Source organism: Ostrinia nubilalis, chromosome 18 (assembly GCF_963855985.1).
Source record: "Ostrinia nubilalis chromosome 18, ilOstNubi1.1, whole genome shotgun sequence".
Taxonomy (NCBI): domain Eukaryota; kingdom Metazoa; phylum Arthropoda; class Insecta; order Lepidoptera; family Crambidae; genus Ostrinia; species Ostrinia nubilalis.
Genome location: NC_087105.1, coordinates 10661128 through 10682301, shown reverse-complemented (window position 1 = coordinate 10682301; position 21174 = coordinate 10661128).

The following is a 21174-nucleotide window of genomic DNA, read 5'->3' as shown; positions in this document are numbered from 1 at the left end:
TGAATTCTGTCAAAACAAATTGTCTGTAATTTTATTTGGTAAATAAATGAAAAAAAGAGCCTACTTGCAAAAAAATAATTACTTGTATAACTTTAAGACTTATATTGTACTAAGTACTAACTAATGCATAACCGTTCAAAACTAACAGTTTTACGGTATTTAATTCGATTAAAAGTCTCTCTCAATTTTTTTAATTTTTACTCTGCAATTCATTACTTCTAGATTTGTGGTATTTTAGCTGGAATAATAAAAAATATTTTTGCAATCAGTAGTATTTTCTTAAGAGATCTAAGATGTATTTAAGCCAATAGCTAATCTCTGTGAATTTTTATGTTTACGAAAATGTCATAATTATGAGCGGATGTGCCGTTTATTTTATACACATATTACCAATTAACCAGCACCACTATAATGATTAATTTCTTGATATATTACGACTCAAAAGTAACGATAATTGATGGAATACTTATTTTATAAGTAAGAAAATAAATAATTTTACATTGATTAAAATAACTCACTCAAGCTTCTGGTTGCACAAAGAGAAAAAGAGAGCGATCACCTATACCTACTATCGCAGAAAGCTCGTGTAGTGAAAATAAGCAATTATAGAGTCTACCTGTAAAACTATGTCTTACCTATTTGTAAAAAAATATTTTCGTTCGTTCGTTCGTTTCAGCCAAATGACGTCCACTGCTGGACAAAGGCCTCCCCCAAGGTTTTCCATAATGATCGGTCCTGCGCTGCCCTCATCCAGGCTCTACCCGCGACCTTTACCGCGCTTTTAAAAAAATATTTTAGTACTTAATATTTCAAGCCAACCACGCCTCGAAATAAAACTATAATATTCCCTTTCCCTTTAATACGTAGCCCATTATGAGGTAACTGTTAGCTAATCACTAGACAATATCCCATATTTATGGTGCATTCGAAATAGCCTCCAATAGCGCCTCGGGCACTCACGCTATGGAGGGCTGACCGCACACGATGGCATTCCCATGGAGGGTTGGTGTCAGACATAGTAAAACTTTTATAGCATGGGTATTTCGGAAAGGAGCCATGTTGCAAAACTTGGGAAGAGCAGAAAAATAATTATAATATCATTTTAGAAACTAAAAAATGTTCACTTGGATATTAATTCATTGTTCATAAAAATCTTGGCGGGATGGCGTTAAATTTTTTTGATAAAAATATGATAACTAAAACGAATGAGGCTAAATGGAAAGAAAAATCATTTGAATTAATATTGTGATTTTATTACTGGCACAATAATACAATATGAAAAATTGAATCATAAAAACTCATAAAAAACTCATTTATTATTACAAGTAGGCTTTTAAAAAGCACTTTTACACGTCCCAGTATTAACCCTACCACTGCTTCAGGACAATAAATGGGTCAGTGTTGAGAAGAAGCAACGCAAGAAACTCAGTCTCTATTGTCAGCCTCGTTTTCAAGGGTTTACAGACAGGTTTTATCAAATTGACTATTGTATCTAAGATACGATCTTCGTCTTCGTCAGCATCACTCTCATCATCAGCCTACTAGACGAAGGCCTCACACATAGTACTCTAGTAATACGATCCCTGGTTATTCGAAATCTCTTACCTTGTGAACATGGTGGCATTAATTTGCTGAAGATCATCCTAAAATTAATCAATTCATATTCAATAACATGACACTTTAAATAACCTAGTCGAAATCTAAATAAAGTACCTATACATAATATAGGTACTTCGGTAATTTTATCTAAAAACTACACAAGCACTCAATATATCAATTGGCATATAATTATGATTCTGTATGTTTTTTTTTTAAACTAAAAGGTGTATTTTTGCGACGCACTTTATCAAGCTTTCGTTATTACACTCTCTTAAAAAGATTAACACAGTTTTAAAAAGTTCTTCTTACGCTATCGTCATCATCATCATCTTACTAACCATTTTTTTATGAATGCATGCATACCAGTTACCAGATTAATGAGCTAGAAATAGATCTCATCAAAATCTTTCTCTAGATTCCCTTGTCGCTGGAACTTTCTCAAGGTAATTACAAAATACAAATTATTATTACTTACTAATGTGTAGGTTTATAATATCAATAAAATTATGTATCTGCTCTGACATCGAAAATAAAAAAAAATCTACTTAATCTCAGCTCCAACGGATACAGTTTCAAATATTGCCACCAGAGGGCATAAATATATTGCCGTAGGTATCTAAAGAATTATAAATAAAAAATCTAAACAATACAAATTTTAAAAATAATATTATTATTTTTATTTTATTTAATATGACATATAATTTAGAATAAATAAAATTATTTTATTTAAAACTGTGTGTACTTTTTGTATTTGTCTCATTTTAAACTTTTGTATTAGTTTTTGTAAGATCTAATTTAATGGGTATAATGTCTATATTTTTCCTTTTAACTAAATATACTCAAACGTTAGTTTTTTTTAAAAAACTACCAATTACATTTCATTTTCTGGCATAGATAGCTTTGTATCTAAGCATTCTAATCCAAGTTATTTAGTACATCTACTAGCCGTTAGATGGCGTTGTTATCTTAACTACGATGACTTTGTTTAGACAGATTAGACCAAGCAATCTTATTGTTAATATTTTATTAATGTCTTTAGTAAGTAAACATATTTTTTTTATTTCATAAAACCTCCTTTTCAAATTAACTCCTAAAGACGAAAATGTAATCTCAAGAATGAAGTACCGAAATCTTAGACTAGATGGCGCTGACTTTCCCGCCTCGCTACGGACTACGAGATTGCTACGAGCAGCTACGAGTCAGCTCCGTAGCTGAAAGCACTTTATAGCGTCGCTTGATTTATTTTCTCTGGGTTATCATCGTAGTAATATAAAAAAAAGTTGTTAGTTCTTTGAATTTAATTGCAATGATATTTTAAGATTAAGATACGAGTACCTATACAGATAATTACGCGATGGTTATGTAGCGCCGCACACAGGTGCTTCGAACGCGATCAGTACCTCTAGTACGAAAAACTTTCGAGTTCGTTTCGTTGCGTATTCAAAGTGTCATCGAAAAATTTTGTATGAAAAATTAAACAGCGCCCCCTAGGGCGGCTATAATATAGGGGGCGCTGTTTAATTTTTCATACAAAATTTTTCGATGACACTTTGAATACGCAACGAAACGAACTCGAAAGTTTTTCCTACTAGAGGTACAGTGGGTCTATTAATAGACTAGACTAGTCACACTTTTCGAAAATCGAATCCGTCCGAATAGAATGTCAGATTTTGCCACTTGTCTAGGGGGCAGATCAATTCGGGCGATTTCGGTTGCAATCGTGAGTGTGTGATTGAATAGCGAAAATGAAATTAGTTTACTTGTTGCGTAATCTGACTGAACTGCATGCATCACGTCATCAGACCAGCAGTGAACAAAATATCGTTTTTTTATTTGGCAATATTTCGACATTAACAGATATTTACTATTCATGTATTCGTCATTATAGAGTATATCAATATAGAGTGAATAGCCCAGAAAGAGAAATTCGTTTTTTGAAAGGCCTTAATATGGCTTTTGTAACTTTTTGGACTTTAAATAAAAACCGTCATTATTATAAGCCATTTTATTGATATTTACCTCAAAGATTAATGTATTTCATTTTATTAATAGGAAATTGTCGTAGTTTTTTAATATCCGGTATCCGGCCGGATAGTGAGTTACTATCCGGTATCCGGCCGGATAGTAAATTTAGGCCGGATATCCGGCCTACCGGATAATTATCGGATATCCGGCCTACCGGATAATTATCGGATATCCGTTTCATCTCTAGTATAGTTACGATTCAACGGTTGGTCTTCAAAAATCCAGGGTTCGAATCCAGTTGAGGCAATCAAAGTAGTGGCGAATCAGTTTGAGATGGTTGTCATTACCTTCCTACTTATTGAATTATTTAAGACAATAATTATCGTTTATAAACAGATTATATTTTATTTAGATCGATTTAGATTATTTCGAACAAAAATTCTGACAAATATGACACCGAATCTGTGTCCCATAACAAAGCATAAGTAAATTACACGTATATATCTTTGATTTAAAAGTAGAAGATAGAAATATTTAAAATGTAACAACATGTTTTGTTCTTCTTTAAACATTTTTTATTTTAAAAAGTATAACACTGAGTTGTCTTTGGCACTGACAGATGCCATTTTAAAAAGAGAACTTGGCAACACTTACTAATCTGTGCTTGGTCGGCGGCCATCATAATAAGAACGAGCCGTCTTGCGTACAGGTACTTTACGTAAGTAAGATTTGATTATTTTAATGTGAATGTCCACTAGGTGGACCGACGATCTGGGAGAGGTCCCGGGAGGTGACTAGATGTGGGCGGCGCAAGACCGGTCTTTGTGGAAATCCTTGGGGGAAGGCCTTTGTCCAGCAGTGGTGGTTCGCTATCCCATAAATTAAGTAAGTCCTATGTTTTACCGTGTCTAAAACCACGACAATGGTGTCTGAGGGACTGTGGGGCTTAAAAAAATCAATGCAAAATTAATCCCCCTTACTAATTAAAATTACACGCTCTTAGTATGAAAATGTCATCACATGCTAATATTCTTTAAAAAATCTGTGCTCAGTAAGTGTAACTTTTTATTAGTAAGGAGCTAAGTATAACAAAAATCATAAAATCAGTATCAAATTTATAAAAGCAGCTACGTTTCTTAACCGACTGAGTCCCAGACGGCATTAATTAATGTCATAACAATTGATTATCTATTGTGTCTAGATTCGCGGAGCTTGAAGGATTAATTCCTTCACAAACATAAGATTAGCCAGTTCAAGAATAATGCTACCAAAATATACGAATAAGGGTCATCAAAGAACAAAGGCGTGTGTAGCCGGCCCACGGCGAAACAAAAACAAAACTAAAGTATTACAGAGGCAAGTCACTTTTGGGAAACTTCAGTTTATTGTTTACCTTATCTACTCTGACAGAAAAAACTTTACGGTCATTTTACTATTAAAAAAAACAATAGAGCTATCTAGGAACTCCACAATTCTGTACGCCTAATATTATCAAAATGTCGATTAAAAAACCTATTGTGTTCAAAACATCCAATAGGCATCCCAGTTTGGCATGCGAAGTATGAAAGACCATGATTAATCAACATCAGCATAGGCTATCCTTTGTTCGGCTCTATTTACCGGTACACAGTGATGACATCTCATTATATACGCGGCTGTATACCTATCTAGGAGCTTGCACGCAAAAATCTAGTGCTAGGTGTCTCCCTGCACACAGGCGCGTGCCACCCGCGGCACACAGACGAACCCAAGGAGCGAGACTGCGTGCTAGAAAAAGACAGACATAAAAAACCCCCGATGGTGTGAGGCGCTGCCCCCAAAAAAAGCACCAAAAACGCAATCTGCGCAACTTTCCGGCGCAGAATCGTTAACGACTCCCGCTCTCTTTATCGTGTACGCCGTGCCTCCTATATTTCTATTTTTTCTCCGTATCCCATACGGCATAAGACGGTTCCACTTCCAACCGAATGTAGCTTCTAAAAATAGTCACACAAAACGCAATTTCGGTCACTGTCCGAGCGGCGCTTACCCGGCGCGACGGCCGCCGACGCACACATTCGCACCGGAACAGAAATAACGATCGCTTTTTTGACCGAAAAGGACGGACAGATGGCTGAAAAGAGAAGAAAAAAATGACGACCATTTTGCTTGGCGCACCTACGGCGGGCGAGGTGAGGTTTATGTATGCGATCTTTTTTGAGAAAAAAACCCAACCAAAACAAATGCACGTGGCCGGGTGTTATGACCGGGCGAAAAATTCGCCCGCGCGCTAAGAGATGCCGTTACGAGCGGCATTTTTTTCCGCGGGCCTTTTAGTTTAGGAAAAAATTACGCGGTGGCGCTTGCGTGCTCTCGGGGCTGGTTCGAAGCTTTCTTGGGAGCGTCTCGCGCTTTGGGGTTTATACGTAGTCGTAGTACTCGTATGAAATGTTTTAGTATAGGCGGACATCACTTGCTTGGAATGATCGAACCTTAAAATATGAACTTTTCAATAAAGACTTTTTTGACTCAAAAAAATAATGATACCAAATGAATTAATACAGCCATTAATGAAAAATATTGTAATGCCGAAATACTCAAATCTAATATTTTTATTCTTTGAACCTGCTGATTGAGTATTTGTAGAGCAATGTTAATTACTTTATTGGGGTAGACAAGTTTTTGTTATGTTACCAGTAAGATTTAAATAAATCATAAAGTACTAAATCCCAATTCGGCAATCTACTCATTATAGACAATTAATACACAAGCTCATTATACCATAATGATACTACACTTTACAATATTCTATAATCAAAATCAGAAGATTATTTGTGCTTCATGGGATTGCTTAGTTAAATTTCATAATGTTTGAATAATAGTAACTACAGTTGGGTACTCATTGTCGTTTTCAACTTGTTGAATCGTTTTTGTTTAAAAACTAAATCTGATTTCCTTGAGTTCATTCTCCAGACACAGTACAGACACCAGCAAATTAAACTGCACCCTGTGGCACATTATGCAGCATTATTATTATGTAAGTATAGTCTGCTGTCGATTGTACATATTATAATTACTAGAGCTCAATAATTATGTGCTTCGTAGCAAACGAAGGCAAATAATTAAAAATCATTATTGTATCGTCAATAATTATTTCGTAAATACCTTTAAAGTATTGTATGATCGCTGTAAATAAATTTCTTCGTGAGATATTTTGTAGGTAAAATTTTCATCCTTCATAGTTGTTGGGAATCATTACAAATTTTCCATTCTGGTTAGTGGGAATCGTTAAGAGTAGGCGCACACCGTTGATTTTTAGTTTGCCGATAGTTGTGCCCGATTTTAAATTGTATGAAGAATCGGCCAAATCGAATCGGCGTAGTGTGCGCACTCCCATACTTGCCCATACTGTACAGTACCTCTAGTAGGAAAAACTTTCGAGTTCGTTTCGTTGCGTATTCAAAGTGTCATCGAAAAATTTTGTATGAAAAATTAAACAGCGCCCCCTAGGGCGGCTATAATATAGGGGGCGCTGTTTAATTTTTCATACAAAGTTTTTCGATGACACTTTGAATACGCAACGAAACGAACTCGAAAGTTTTTCCTACTAGAGGTACTGATCAACTGCCCGACTAAACTATCGGCCGACGAAAAATCAACGGTGTGCGCCTACTCTAATAATCATCGTCATTTACTTATAAATACAATAGAGAATAGTAGAAATATTACAATGTTTAAGTAGCTCCCAAAAATTACTAGTAATATGTTAATTGGATTTGAGAGCTTGTATAGAAAATTTATTTTTCGTAATAAAAATATCTATGTAATGAAAATTCATCCCTCTACATTTTCAGCGCTAATATCCGTTGGTTGGAAACAATTTTATAAATAAAGTAGATTAGTTTATAATACTTTTAATTCAGGAAAAAGCATGGAAAGCCGCAGTCGATTCCAGTGAAAATTTTAAGCTTTGCAAAAGCTTGCAGTGGGCACACCAAATAACGTTTAGTATAAATAAAACAACCTATTAATTTGAAATCGTTTATTTATTTAGCGGAGTCGGCAAATAATGTATGATTGTAATTGGCCGATTTGTAACTCTAGTTATACTTGTTTTATGTTTAGTAATAATAACTATCGGGGATTTCATAAAAGTCATTAATTGAACTAGCTTTTAATTTAAACGAAATAGTAACAAACTTGGTTTTAGAAACAGGTTTTGAAATGCGTTGGTGAAATAAGTTATTGAAATTAAAATGTATGAAACTTTATTATTTAAAGTGTTCACTTTGATCTTAGCCAAAAGGCCGAGAAGCGATGAATAAAGTGTTAGGTACCTATACTATCTATGTATTTAGGTAAATTTTGTCACAATGTTAGCTTTGTTTTAATGTACTAAAATAGACAAAGTTTTAATAAATATATTTGATAGTGAAATAATTGGGTACCTAACTCAACTATTTGAAGTCCACAATATATCGTCAAATACCGTCTAGTTCATGTAGAGCACTAAGAATCATAATATTCTGTTCAACGTGAAGTTACACACTTTAGGGTTGATTCGGCCAAACAAGAGTAAGAATAAATCGTCAGTTTTTAACCGACTTCAAAAAAGGAGGAGGTTATATGTTCGACTGTATGTATTTTTTTTTCTATGTATGTTCACCGATTACTCCGTCAATTGTGGACCGATTTTCAAAATTCTTTTTTTGTTCCAAAGGGTACACTTCCGAAGTGGTCCCATTGTCACCAAGTTAGGATCTGATGATGAGATCCTAGGGAAATCGAGGGCAACCCTCAAATTTTATAGGCACGTATATCATTTTTCAAACTTTTTCTTAAGTTATTCAAGTATTTGCTCCTGGAAATCATCATTTCATATTGATGAGCTGATGATAGAAGGTAAAACTCCTTAATACTTAGGAGTTGGAAGATAATTCTTTTAATTTTATAAATAAGTATAGTTTCTAAAGTTGTTCAAGTGTTTACATCAGATATTCATCATCTCATCATGATGAACTGGTCATGGTAGGTACAACTCCTTAATGCTTAGGAGTTGGAGGATAATTCTTTAAATATTATAGGTAAAAATAGACCAACAGTTGTATTCTTTCATGTTTTTAAGGTGGGCTGACGGTTAACATTAAGGTAATAATTAGTTAACTAAAAAGCAAGAAATAAGTAAAATTTTATTTAAAAAAATAAAACCGACTCCAAAAAACCTACACTAAAAAGTAGAAAAATAATTACTAATTACCTACTTATTTATTAGGACGAATTAATATTTATGTAGGTATACCATGATTGATACTTTTGGAGTCGGTGCAGGCAAACTTTACATGTTTCATAATCTTGGCACCGACTCCAGAAGTATCAATCATGGTATACCTACATAAATATTAATTCGTCCTAATTAATAAGTAGGTAATTAGTAATTATTTTTCTACTTTTTAGTGTAGGTTTTTTGTGACATATTTCTTTCTGTTATGTTATTTGTTTGGTGTGCAATAAAGTGTATTTATTATTATTATTATATTTCCCATATTGAAACTGTTAATGTGCCAGTTATACCAGGAGTTATTCTCGGATAAAAGTTTGGTTAAAAAAAATTTCTTAGCGAATAGAGTCGCTTCTCATCTTGTGGGTTCTAGTCCCGTCTGAGGCAGTTCGATTTTTTCAAGTTGTTTATTTCAAATTTAATGTGACACATTCAGTAAACCCAATTAGTATTAGCACAAGCACAAGCCCCACGAAGCACTGGAATCTCGACGAATGTGTTTTGTAAGCGCACGCATCGCAAGCGCAGCTTTACTGCAGCAAGCATTATGCTTACAGTATACTCCAGTTGTTCGCCCTGGGTTGGTTGGAGAACCTGGAATTGATTAGAAATATATCAGATAAATTGTAAAAAAACGATGAAGTCTTTGCCATTCTAAATTAGTATGGGTGTTTCCGGTTTTAACAGATAAAAATGTTCTATTGATTTCAAAGCACCCAAAATTATATTTTACACTTTTAATGAAAGTAATCAAGAATTTGTTCATAGAAATAATTATGCTCTGTTTTTATTGTATGTACTCGTACCTACCCAAAAACACGTTGCAGGCAAACAAAAATAAAAAATAGCGCAAATGTGGATATTATTAGCACCAATATTTTTTTATGAATTTCAGTAGAGTCGACTATTGTTATACTAATACTAACCAGTGATTTTGTGGCATTACTGAGTTGCAAGACTGTGGAAGATGATTTGCCACGACGTCCATCACTCGCGTCTATGCTCGCGTGTCTGAAATCCACCAATGACATCCTTTTAGCCATGCTAGCTAAGTACCTTCAAAAGTCATCATTTTAACTAACATTAAACATTTTAAGTTCATTTTAAAATTTAAAACTACCTATTAGGTTTTCATGGTGATGTTAAAACTTAAATTTTAAACTACCCATTAGGTTTGGTTGTGTTAAAATGGGAGATAAAAGATTATTATGGAACCTGTAGTAAGATTTTGCAATGATAGTATAGTCTTGATGTTTTTAAAATTTACATTCAATTAGCTTACCAGTTTTTCGTCTTGAATATCTTAATGAATCTTTTCTCCTATCTGCCTTTATCTGAGTTTCAATAATCTGAAAAAAGAAATATTTTTATTAACGATTAATTTTGTGTATGGCATATTTTACAGCCTAATGTAAGGAAGAATGTATTTCAAAAAGGCCTATTCGTGGTACACTATGTAATTATAAATAGGAGTTTTGTGCGTAGGTATGTAGAGATCAAATACCTAGGCTGAGTTGCGCCACCTAACTTTGACCATAACTTTAACGATAACCGGTGGTTTTTGTATGGAGTTCGACAGATTTTTGACGTTTGTCAAAGTTAAAGTAAGATTGTGTAACTCAGCCTTAGAATCAAAGAATGACGTATTTCTCAAAGCGTATCCATTTTGAGGCGCACCTAAACTATAATGTTAATGTTTTATTAAAGCATAGTACAGTTAAAGCAAAATGCTATAAAACTGACATTAAGCAAACTTCGTCTTTCTGTATCTGTAATGAGAATTTACGAACTCGTAACATTAATGCTGTTTTAGTCGTAAAATTGTTCAGAATAGAATATTCAAACCTAAACTCCTAAAGAGAGATAGATGTACGGACTGGGAATAATATCTACCTATTTTGTCTAGTCATTCGTTAATATTATTTGTCTATTTAGTGTACTATTAAGATTGTGTTTTAAAAGATAAAAAAAAACTAGTCGTTTTTTCATAAATTGAGGTTTAGACTTCTTATAAATTGATGCCTTATTAAGTTATTTTTTGTGATTTAGGTACTAGTAAATTAATTTTTATTGGCTTTTGATTATGTTACGGTCAAAGTGATAAATGTGAAAATTATGAATAATCGCCGGTTATTATGAATAATTACCGCATGATTTGGTAAATGTGATTAATATGAGGTCATTTAAGTGTGTATAAAACTAAATAGGCGGCTTAGGGGTGGCCCAAGGGCCACCCCCGCCGCACCCTAACCTATTTTTCACTTTAAATCAAAACATTATGTTATGGGCATCATAGAAAAGTAATATTATGCAAGAAACATTCCAAACTCATTATGCCAAATTATATTTATATATGATATCAAAACGTTCAAAAGTTTGGTTGTACACGAGCACGTACACAAGATGTTGCTCTCTTTTATTAAACTTGTTACCTACTAAGGTTGAATTATTAAATAATCACTGATAAATGTGATTAATTTATCACTTTTACCGCGACTGTCGGTAATTATTCATAATAACCGGTTATTATTAATAATTTTCAATTTATCACATTAACCGTAACAATTATATCGCCTAAAATAAAGTTTTTAACCGTCTGTCTAATCTATAGAAGTTGTTAAGAAATCTACTACCCCAACACTTATAAACTTATAAAGGCATAGAACCGGCGTTAAGCTACATTTCCATTCTATTTATAGAGACTCTTTCATTAAATCTTTATCGTACCTATAAATTGAACAAAATTGCCAGAGAATAGGTACACAAACGAACGGCTGATAGTTTGTAAACATCACTTTGCATTTGATCTTAGAAGACTATGAGTACCTAATAAAAATAAATGTAACAATTGACAAGTAGTCGTGCAGTGTTCATTGGAGTCAGCTAGACAATCGGCCGCGACAGACGTTGGTTTAGGCGCGTTTGCACAGCTGATGCGTGTTTACCTTTAGGGTACATACGACTAGCTTCTTAATCGACTACGATTTTATGGTATTTTCGTTAAAATAAGATATTATTATGATTTGTTTTCTCTTAATCATACAATCAAATTCCTTTTTTTATCTTAACATGCGAATATTTCTTTGTTCATAGGTAAAAGATTATTGCCTAAAATCAGACTTCGTAACTTCACTCTAACTTGGCTCTACAGATGTGTAAGGAGCACGAAATTGTGGTTTAAGATCTTTTTCTCACAAGATAATTACTAAAACCTACACAATCACAACTAAAAGTTAAAATTTTAACCAGAATTAAAGTTTACACTAAGGCTTAGTTGCAATTTTGACCCTCATTTTGACGATAATGTTTTTTTTGTATGGAATTTGACAGATTTTTGACGTTTTTACAAGTTAAAGTAAGATAGTGCAACCCAGCCTAAATGGAATTTTACAGCAGCTAGAGTCCCAAAAACCGAGATCGTATACTCGTATTTGGTCCCTAGCGACCATTTCCATGGGCGTACAGTTCCATTACAGCTACAACCAAACCTTCGATACCTATCCATAGTCCACAGAAATGCATCCGAAGTCACTCGATACGGATTGGTGGAATATTAACGCGCACGAAAACTTTCCCCGTCGCCGGCAAGGGGTAGTAGTTCGGCCCTCGCGCCTTCTGGCCTGGAGAAAATCGATGCCATTTTAACGACGATTTAACCGTTCCAAGCACAGATCGAATGCGTTTCAGAGTGAATCTGAAGGTATTTTTGAACTTTGAATAAGAAACATAAGGACGTTCAAAGGTAAAAGCCTAAAATTAAGAACCACAATGGAAAGTTATTGCGGTGAAGAAGAATTTGTGGATTTCAATGAGTTACAAAATCCAACATTTCGTGTATTTCTTTTAATTTTCTTAGCGATTTAAGAAGATAAAATCAATTTGTTTAAGAATTTTACTGTACCTACTTATTAGATTGATTGATCTTGACGAAATTGTAGTTAGTACCTACCTAAACAAAATAAAATAAACTAAGATGCGTCTTTGTTAGTTTTATACTTAGTCCAATTTTGCTGTCTACATTTTTTCAACTAAAAACAGCAGCTCCTATTTTGAATTTTAAATTAATCTTGAATCAATCATCTTTATCAAGGAAAAATTTTGCAGACATCTGACGCCTCCAAGCGTTCCACACTTAATGCAATATTCTCTATCCCCCACAAAAATGTCTTTATCGTCAGGGTAAATTGACTCAAATCAACCGATCAAATTGTCCCATCCCAATTCGATTACATCCAAACCCTGGGAAAGAATCACACAAAGAAATTTCAACTCTAATCTCATGAAAATATGTAGCGAAAGACATTTTCAGTGTGCACATATATTTTTGTCATATTCAAGATGCGAATGGGATTAGAATTTTGGCGAAATTTGCATCAAAGTGATACGTAATTATGTAAGCAGTTTGTGCATATAGAGACGTGGTATATAGGGGTGCGGGCGAGTCGAAATAAAGCGTAAATATAGGGTGTGAGTGTAGTTTTGGCCGAAATCGCGAATGTGGGAGGGAGTGCAGTATACGCGATGCGGTGAGATAAAACAAGACTTGATTAGTAATAAAATTAAAATATTCTTCAGAACCGTACAATCTTAGAATAAGACACACTATGATTTAAACTTCTAAAATATTCTCAAAGCGTGTGAAATTATTAGAACTGACCAAAATCACACATACACAACAAAGGCATGTCGTTAAATTTCCATAAAATTACAAAACTTTTGAATCAAAATAAAATTTATTAGACGGTACATCCCCCAGATAAAGCAGCATCTTCCAGATTGATCCGGTCAAAACCGGTTACCGTGAGACGGTCAGAGATCACGTGTGTCAAAGGATCGCGTTCCCACAATTACGCATGCGCGACCCGAAGGTCAGTGCGCTTGACCGTTGATCTTTTCACTAGATCTTAATAAAAACAGGATCTGTATCTTTTTGATAGGGGTCATGTTCACTCAATAAATGTTGCGTATCTAGTAGAGGTTTGGTGCCAAGTGAAATAGAAAAAAATATTTTGCTTTGACCTTTGAAGTGTTAAAATAATAACTAATGACCCATCGGGGACTAATATGATTCGTATTTTTCATTTATATCATTCGATGGCTACATCTACATCTATCTCATTAAGGAAAACAATATTATTTAATAATATAAATAAATACCTGATCGAAGGCAATGAACAAGAGAAAAATATTCCTCAACTAGCTTTCCGCCCGCGGCTTCGCCCGCGTAGAATTTTGTCTGTCACAGAAAAACTTAATCACGCGCGTCCCTGTTTCAAAAACCGGGATAAAAACTATCCTATCTTCTTTCCCGGGACTCAAACTATCTCTGTGCCAAATTTTATCAAAATCTGTTCAGTGGTTCAGGCGTGAAAGCAAGACAGACAGAGTTACTTTCGCATTCATAATATTAGTAATAGATACACAGAAAAGACAAAATTAAACACCGATTCAACAGGAATGATGCTCTAAACTTCCCGTATACTATATGGGATTGCTTGAATTCACGTGTGGTGGTGAAGGCGCCTCACTTGAGGACGGCCGCCGCTGTGTGCGTCACACACACATCCGCGCAGCTCTATCAATTATCCACTCCTATATTTATTTACGAGAGGTGGGCAGTGGGATGGACGGGAGAGATGACGATTCCCAACTTTGTTATAGTCGTTTTATGTGATTCTTTATTAGTTATTTCAGCATTTGCCAATTACGTGACTTTGAAGTGCAGTCACGTACTTTTGTGAGATGTAATTTAATTGGAAACTAGTGAATTTCGAAGCGAAATATTGGAGCAGTAAAACAAATAGGTACTCTTTTTAAAGACACATATTATTTGTTTTCGACTTTTTATTTACTCGTTCAATTAACTTGCAAAATATTTGATATTTGGTACTTACATTCTCTGTAAAATCAATACTAACCTAAAAATTCGCTCCGAAGACCTTTATCTTTGTGGAAAAGATTACTCGAGGGACAAAATATCCGGGGTAGCGTGAACGTAAAACCTTCTTTACCCAAAATAATGTGTTAATAATTCACATAACTCATAAGCAAGTCCGCAAAGTCGAGTCTAATCCCGTGAGCCGGCGTTAGCCGTGTGACGAGCGCGCGTGTGTGGGTAAGGCGAAGTTAGATCGTCCACACTTTACCGCGGGCCTCGATAGGAACGAGCGCCCGGAGGAGGCAGTGGATCCTGATGTATAAGAATAAGGCTTGGTTGTACCATCTTACTTTAACTTTGACAAACGTCTAAAGTCTGTGAAACTCCATACAAAAAATACCGGTGATCGTGATGTTACTGTTAAAGTTAGGTGGTCCAATTCAGCCTTAGTTTTACCCGGTCCCTGATAAAGTTCCAGATGGTTATATAATGCTGCTGTCTAGTAAAGATAGCTTAGGTTGCTTGTTACAATGACAACGTTGTCTGCCTTACGTCTCTATCTACTTAAAGTGGTAGTTTATCTACTAGATAAGTTCCTAAAGAGATTATCAGAGACTTTATTAGCAAATGAGGAAACTTTCTAGGCTGCTTTTTAGTAAAGATAGCTTAGGTTGCTGGTTACTGACAACGTTATCTGCCTTACGTCTCTATCTACTTAAAGTAGTAGTTTATCTGCTATATAAATTTCTAATAGATTACTTTCTAGGAAATTGAAATAAGTTACTTGGTTATTGGTTACTTACGTATTTTTACGAATAGATCTCTCATTGATCCTGTGACTTTGCAAGCGCCTCTCTTTTCAATAAACTCTCTGCCATCGCTTCTCGTGTTTTGATGATCTGAAAAATAACAAATAAACCATTTGATAATGTTCGTACAATATTTTCTTCCAGTTTTATACTTGGTCGCCAATGAAACCCAACCAGTGAAGATAGAGTGGTTAGAGGAATAGCTAATATCTTGAACCCGCAACAAATTCAATCATAAGAATAAAGTTGGATTTCGAAGCATAGGAATGACTATTCGCTATAAAGAAGTGAAAAGAAATGCCTGAAGTGGGATAACAAAAGACAAAAGATATTGCAAAAGGATCATGAGTACTGAATTTCTGATCGCACAAAATCCTATCACGATCCGCTGCGTCCGCCGGGTGTGCCCTGGTCAGCTCCTAACATCATTAATCTAACTTTCGTGCTACCCTTTATAATAGTTCGGCCTCCCCCGGGGGGCGGGCGGGCCGTATTAACATACGAATTCGGAGTTTGGACCCGTCCGCGCTGCCTTCTTGGGTGGCCCGAATTTAAGTTTCGCATCGTATTGATCCGGTCCCGCTAGTTACAGAGCTGATTTGCGAAGTTATGTTTTAGATGGTTTATATTTTACTTTAGGATATGTTTTAAGCGATGGATTTATACTATTGTGTTTTGTGATTTATGTAGGCCGGTATAGATTTTGTGAGATACTTGGTAGCTTTACAGAAAGCGATATCTAAATTGTTCCTATTCTTTTTCATTTTATTAAATTCGTTCACTTAGTCGTGGCTATCTTGGCGAGCTTTCAATTCCCACGCATATTTTACCGGTAGGTATATAATATCTTACTATAATCCAATCCAATCAACTTCATCCACCAAATTAAGATACCAACCACGGATCACCGTGGTTGGTATCAAGGCTATCAAGCCTTCCGATTCGCTACTCAAAAAAAGTCTACCATCAGCTTTATTCAAGTGAAAAATCACGTAAAGACTAAAATCGATAGGCGATAAAACTAGAGCAAAAAAATACATAATAACTCATCGTATCAGGTATCAATAACCCAAACACGGAGCCTTTTTTCAGAACAGACGCATTTAACCTCGCCTTTGAAGTGTTTTTTTGCGGCTGTCACCGGAGTATCAAATGAAACAGATTGGATCGGGCAAAAGAACTGTCGCAATGTGAACCAATTAGCAGCCGCCTCTGATCGCTGCTTGGGCTGTTGGACTGTTCGTTTATTTAATAACTAGCGACTGGCCCCTGTCTAGTTACGTTCTATATTATTATTAGTAAGTACCGCAATAAAATTGAAAATCAGGTCTTAACGATTCAATACGCGACAAATAAGACAAAGTGAAATTCTCGCGGGCGAAGCTTCGAGCAAAAGCTGTTTGTGTTCTAGATTTCTACGTCACTTTTTTGTGTAATGTAAATATTGTGAAACCTATCTCGAAGTTGTGTCGTAGAATAAAATATTTTTTTAATTGCTACATAATAGTGTTTTGTAGTAATTATTATCTGAAGAATGATTTGCATGAGAGTTACGGATCTATCTATAAAGTTATCAACTAACAATATTTCTGATTTAGAAATCAGATGTGATAATGTTGCACCCTAAAGGGCTATAGGATGGCATATTATGATACACCATACTAGTTCCCACAAGAATCGTGCTGTTTACAGCGCGCTGCCCAGTGAGCCGGCTGGTCTGAGATCAAAAGATGAGCATTGGAGTCGCGCCGGTAGTGTTGCCCGCCCCACTGTGCGGTTGACGTGCTATGGTGCTGCTGAGAGATACGTAGGTATATTGAAATAATTTACTTGTCATCTTTAGGGTGATTTTACTTCCAAATATCCTTAAACCGTTGTCAGATGAGTCACTGAGCGGGTGACGTGCTGTGATGTTATACCTTACATGTTATGAGATGTTTTACATATTAAGTATCTATGATTCAAGGTCTACGTTGCAAATATCCATTGTCGAAGTAGTGTTCCGGGAGATTCGGGCTCAAAAAAGGAGCATCGGAGTCATACTCGTAGCGCAGTCATTGCCGATCAAGTTTGTAACCTGCTTTGTTTGGCTTTGTTTTTTTTTTATAAATTGTGGAACATAAATAAGTTACCACGTTTACTCGTACCTTGCTTAACGAATACGTAAAATTAAAATTGTCCTTGCATGCATCGCTGCCACATACTAAACGGATACCATTTGGATCCTTAATTGAGGTTTCTTCTAAGTCGCATGTTAAAATTTTTCATTTAATTCTTTATTCCTAGAAGCTTTATTTGTTATCTGATACCATTATCTTCTAATCTACGCGAATTACAAATAATGTTGTTTTGAATGTAACTCTGTACCTACTTACATTCCCGATGCGCGATGCACCGAAGTGCAGTGTGATCGAGTCTAATGAACTCGTCTTTTAGCGCGGTTCAGTGGGCCGCGCCGCTGATGCGATGACGACTGTGATGGGTAGTGCGGTCTTGCTGGCCTTGTTTTAACTGTTATGTAATAAGAATACAGTTTAGTATAGTACGGATTAATTACTTGCTTATTACTGTAATCTTAAATATACATTTCCGCTGCGCGATGCACCGAAGTGCAGTGTGATCGAGTCTAATGCACTCATCTTTTAGCGCGGTTCAGTGGGCCGCGCCGCTGATGCGATGACGACTGTGATGGGTGGTGCGGTCTTGCTAGCCTTGTTTTAACTGTTAGGGGAGAGTTCGGTATATTATACCGCCGGGTAAATTGTACCACCCTCATATTTCGTAAAGTATTTATTGAATGTCTGTAATTGCAACACTCAGCGATACACAACTAAATTCAATTAATATCGGCCATGTTGTTTTTGCCGTGACAACGAACACGTGTTTTTTATTCTGAAAAGTATTTTTTCATTGTTTTCAAGTAACTTTTGACAATGCATGTTTAGTTTGTAATTTTGTTAAATTTAATCACAGGGTGTTTCTAATATATTATTTAGAAGCGTAAATTAGTGTGGATTACAATTATTTGAAACATTTTTCGGTATTTATAAGCTATATTTTTTACCGATTTTTTAAAAGCACTATCACCTAGTCGGCTAAATTGTACCACATCAAGTTGTATGGAACTTTACCAAAGGATTTTGAATTTTTTTTTAGTAAATCATATTTTGAAGTTATAATAGCGTAGTTATGTTTGACTAACAATAAATGAAAGCAAAAGACTGGCAAAGTAGATTAGGTACAAGTGTGCGTTACGATAATTGGAATTACAAAACTTTTACTCAAAATCGTGATAACGTGTAAAACAATATCGATTGTCTATGTTATTAACTACTGTTCCTTTTCGTTACCTAATTTGTTAAGAATGTATCGTATAATATTTTGCCATATTTTTTTATAGGCTTAACATTTATTGAAATCTAATTTAGTAACCCTGTGGTACAAATTATCGAACCGGTTGGCTAAATTGGACCGAAGCTCTGAACTCGTATTTTGTTGATTTGTGCTAAATATACAACAATTGTGTTGATTAATACCTTTGAAATAGTAAGTTGAATAATTTCTCTTTAATTATATACCATGAACATTAGCAAAAACAAAAGAAAACTATGTGTAAAATGGGATTGAAAAAACAGTTTTTTTCAATCCCATTTTACACATTTGTTTGGGAGAGTCCGGTCTCTCCCTTATGTAGCAACTAGTAGCTTTGATTGCAAATAGTCATCCTTAATAATAATACTTTATGTCTACATTGAGTACTATTAAGGCAGATTTACATTTTGTCTGGACTTTTCATAGGTAGGTACATTTAGGATGGTAACTTTTAAACCAAAGGGTTGTGTTGTGTGGTATCTTGATGACTTGTAACGTGTCGTAGGTACTAAATATATGAAAACAATTGATTCAGTTCTGATGCGTAGTATCTATCATTCCTCTGATGATTTAAAAACTCCTGTTCTCCCCGGGTTTTCCTTGTAGGAGACTCCCCGGGTTTTCTTTAGGAAATGCTTCATAGCGAAAAAGAGCTTTCCTGCAATCATGAATTTCATTAGTAATTTTGTTAATTAGGTACTTGTTAGATTCTAACGCGTTAAATTAATTTACGCACACACATACAACCTAAGATTACATAAAGCGTTCAACCCTTGCAAACTACCCTAACGAACTAAGCCCCAGAATTAATTCCCGAAAACAACGCAAGTGGGCAATAACAACCCCTTGCCCTTAGTCTCACCCCTTTGAAGAAATTGCCGAAGCGAGGGGTCTGAGGCACCCCCTTTAATTTTGGAGCTTAGCATTGCGTTTCTTAATCGTTACTGACAATTCGTTTTTAGAAACAAACCTTGGGTTAACCGAAAATTCTGGAGTTTTGATAGCAACATCATAATTATCATATGAGCACCTCAATGTAACATGGTTCGTTACATATTATATTCTAATTAGAATAATCAGATGAAGACGCTTAAAAAATTAATTAGGTAAAAGCAAAATTAGGACGGTTTAAATTAGTATTTCATTCCTGATTTACTTGTGCAGTTTATTAATTATTACTCTCTAAGCTTATTAAAGGTGTTATTCTGCCCGATTGGGCCGTTGGGAGCAAATAAATTGTGACACCAGTTTCGTGACCCCAATTAAAACGGCCTACATTGATCGAAGAACTTTTAATTCTACTAGTATAAAAAGGTTATGGTTACTGCCACTGGTTACTTATACTGCCACTTTTCAATAATTATGTTTTTAATTATTGAGGGATGTGATTACGAAATTTAAGTACGGAATAATTACGACAATAGCCTAATTAAATTTCATTAATAAAGCTAAAGAATAAGTGATATTATAACGCACGGAATTTTCGTACAACTAACATCAAGCCAATATTCCTCATGCCAGAGCGCAAAATGGCCGAACATTCTCAAGTCATGATGACGGTTCGCAAACAAAAAGACTTACCCTCCCCAACCACCCTACGCGTTCGCAACCCCGAATTTGCCCTCCCCTTAGATTACTCCTCTAAGATCGTCTGCACGCACTTCCCCTCTTTAATTGTGACTCCCGGATTCATTATTGCCGTATCCTTTAGCTACCCGCTTTTCTCTTATCTTTAGATTTTGTGTTTGGGGTAACGCGTAGTCTTTAGTGCTTATGCTGGAAGCGGCGTGTGAAGGTTTTGAAATAGCTGTGGTGGCTGCAATGTGGTGGTCACCCTCAGACGGCAGAAGAAAAGGGAGGGTTCATCCGTGCTATCAATACTACAAACTCGGTCTATCAATGTTTTCTCACCTAAACCGCTGATACAATTTTATTATTTTGATGTGAGAGGGCAAGGAGTTACATTTTGTAAAGCAGCCGTAAAGGAGATGAAAATTTCTTTAGATAGAGAACCATTAAGCTAGGGATCTTAGAATTAATATTTAGTTGATATGATGATGTAATGATGATGATAATGGTATACTCTACAAATCTATCATCCTACTAATATTATAAATGTGTAAGTTCGGATGTCTGGATGTTTGTTGCTCTTTCACGTAAAAACTACTGAACGGATTTTGATGAAACTTTACAGTATTATTGTTTATAACCCAGAATAACATATAGGCTATAATTTATGACGATCTGTGACAAACGAAATTTCACGCGGGTGAAGCCGCGGGCAAAAGCTAGTT